Raw genomic sequence first — 635 nt, forward strand, 5'->3', positions numbered from 1 at the left:
ACTACCACCATCATCATCATCATCATCATCATCATCATCATCATCATCATCATAATCATCATCACCATCACCATTACTATTTATCTGGTTTGCCAAAGGAGAATTTTTCTAGAAAATTTTAAAGATTTTTGTAGCGGCACCACCTCCTCACATTTTAGATTATTCTAAAGAATTAAAACGGTTTTCATTGTTTTCTCACAGTCGATATCACGAAGTTATTTTCAGTTACATCGAAATATCACGAAAACCTCTCGAAACCTCTTGAAAAGTTCTTGAAAATAATTCCATCAGATCAGTTGCCGAAAAATCTATTCTTTAAAGTCCTATCAAGAAACGTGAAGACGTATCTATAATATAGACAAAAAGTGTATGTATGTATGTATGTATCTATCTATCTATCTATCTATCTATCTATCTATCTATCTATCTATCTATCTATCTATCTAATTTAACCTGTTCTCTTTCTCTCATTCTACCTGTTAGACACGCGCGCGCACACACGTCCATATATAGGTGTGTGTGTGTGTGTGTGTATCTGCATGTGTGTGCGCGTGTGCCTCCTTGTGAGTATGTGTGTGTGTGTGTTTCCGTGCATTTACGTTTATTTAGATGCATACATGCATACATACATTCAT

This window comes from Octopus bimaculoides, chromosome 21 (genome assembly GCF_001194135.2).
Source record: "Octopus bimaculoides isolate UCB-OBI-ISO-001 chromosome 21, ASM119413v2, whole genome shotgun sequence".
In the NCBI taxonomy this organism is placed as follows: domain Eukaryota; kingdom Metazoa; phylum Mollusca; class Cephalopoda; order Octopoda; family Octopodidae; genus Octopus; species Octopus bimaculoides.